The sequence below is a fragment of the Lynx canadensis genome, chromosome D2, assembly GCF_007474595.2.
Source record: "Lynx canadensis isolate LIC74 chromosome D2, mLynCan4.pri.v2, whole genome shotgun sequence".
Classification (NCBI taxonomy): Eukaryota; Metazoa; Chordata; class Mammalia; order Carnivora; family Felidae; genus Lynx; species Lynx canadensis.
In genome coordinates, this window is record NC_044313.2 from 19,675,437 (window position 1) to 19,677,872 (window position 2,436).

Below are 2,436 nucleotides of genomic sequence, written 5' to 3' on the forward strand. Positions count from 1 at the left end.
TCTAACTTAACTGTTAATCTCTATTGCACTATGCCCTCTCACATCCATGCCTTTGCACACATTATTCTCTCTGCCTAGATAATCCTTCCTCTTTGACTTGGGTAGTGTTCCCTAAAAGCAGAGAGGAAGACAGAGTTCATATGATTTCTTAAGGGAGTGGTCTCAGGGGAAGGGAAGGGAAGGGAAGGAAATAAACTAGGGTAAGGGAAGCAGCTAAGAAAGAATGTGATCTCAACAGATCCTACAGGGAGCTCTGAGTGTGGATTGCACCATAGAGATTGTCCCAGTTTCAGGAAGGGCCTCTGGACTCCCATGCCAGTCAGTCGTTGGAAAGGGGATACCCCTGTAGATAGGGTATGTAACCTCCTGATGAGTTGTGTTCCAATGGTCAGGAGTAATTATTCCCAGAAGGGGACCAATGTGAAACACAGCAGCTGGACAATGGAAAGCCTTTCCTGTTAAAGGAGATCTTGGATCATCAGCAGCATCATTCTACCCCCATTCTTCCCCTCGTTGAGTTCTAGTTACTGATGTTTCAAGAATTGGTTCAAAGAATTGTTCTTTGAGCACTTCTTTCCTTTGTAGCACGTTAGGTGTCCCTCTGTGTTCAATAGCCTCTTGGACTTATCAACCTCCATCTCATCTCACTGTATTAATGGTCCTACATGTCTCACTGTATTAATGGTCCTCTTCCTGTATTCTTCATCCCTGGTGACCTGGGATTACTTTTCTAATCTCTATCTGCCATGCTTACCACAGTATTCAGAACATAATAGTGTTCCGTAAAATCGTGTTGAGTGGGTGAATGAAATCTTGGATCCTCCATTAGTTTGCCCTGTGATCAAGATTATATACCTAACTTTTGTGAGCCTAAATTCCCACTTCCATGAGTAGGGAATAATACCTGTCCACTGGTGCCGTGGTGTTATTGATGAGGTCAGGTCACCCAGCACTGTCTTAGCCATGAGCTTGAGGCACAGCTTGAAGACCAGATCTCGCTCACCCTAGGGTGAGAGTCTGCCTGACATTCCCCCTAAGAAAGTCCTATGCAGCTTAGACAGAAGTATCCCTCCCGCCCTTTCCCTCTGTTGGAACCTTGGACAGCTCCCATAGACCTTTTTCAGTGGACTGAATTCTGTCTATCAATAACTTCTCTTGAGTCTTAATTTTGCCTCCTGGAGCCACTCAGACAAGTCTGCTCTGCATGTCCCATGACAGTCCTTACAGATTGATTATTTCAAGGAGTGTTGCTGTCTCACCTGCTGTTCTCATCTCTTGCTGACAGCTGCATCCAAACCTTTGAAATTTGAGTCTTGCTTGTCTCCCTCCTTTCCTCAGTTGTCACCAGCTCCCTCCGTTACTCAGATGAGATAGAGAGAGCTGGCTGTTCACTGTTTGCTAAGTTCCCAGGAAAATGGTCCTCGGGAAGGTCTTTTGAGGACATATGTGGAATCGTATCTCTGTTTTTCTAATCCTGCCAACTCAAGAAACTTCCTGCTTAGAGGGATTGACTTGCCCCTACTCTTCCTCAACAATATCTTCATGACAGATGTTACCATATCCATAATTAGTTTGTGGCTTTTATGGATAAAGTATGGTTATATTAGGATGACAAGGAAACACCGGCGCACGAGGGGCTACATATCTGGAGGTCATTAATTAGCTATGTGATCTCAGGCAAATTTCTCTCTTAGTTCTCCTATACCAATCACCAAGTGAGAGGAGTAAAGACAGACAGAAGTGGGCAGAATAGTCAAATATCAGAGGACCTGAATTAACAGATTCAGTGATGCCTCTGGTGGGGGGGGGTGAGGGGAGACAACAATTGAGGGGTGACCCTCAGAGCCTATAGGAATTCAAGCATGTTGAATGGGGAAGAGGAACTTGAAAAGCAAATTGAGGAGCCAGGGATGTGGGAGGAAAACCAGGGACCATAGAGTCCTGAGAGAGTCCAGATGATTCCAGGTGAGGGGAGTAGCCTTCACTGCTGAGGTATAAGTAAGATGAGGACTGAAAATCGTCCTTGGATTCCAGTGAAAGACAGGTCAGCTGATGATTGCAGAGGCTTTTTTAAGCCTGTGATAGGGGGTGGGAAGGCAGAGTGGAAAGAATTGAGGAGTAAGTGGGAGAGGAACATATGGGGACTACAAGGATAGACAACTTTCTGGAAAACTTTGGGTGTGAGGAGGAGAGAGGGCTATAGCTGCAGGAAACATGGAGTGGAAGGAAGATATTTTAAGGTGGGACGGACTTGATCTGGGGAAAATGTGATTGAGAAGGAAGGGTTGACTCCATGGAAGAGAGATGGATGAGTTGATATCCTGAAAGACTGGGGAGGAGAGCCAATGTGCAGGAAGAGGGACCAACCTTGGCAGAGAAGGGCACTGCCTTGAATGTCAGTCAGAGGTGTGTGTGTTGCTGTGGAAATCAGCTCTA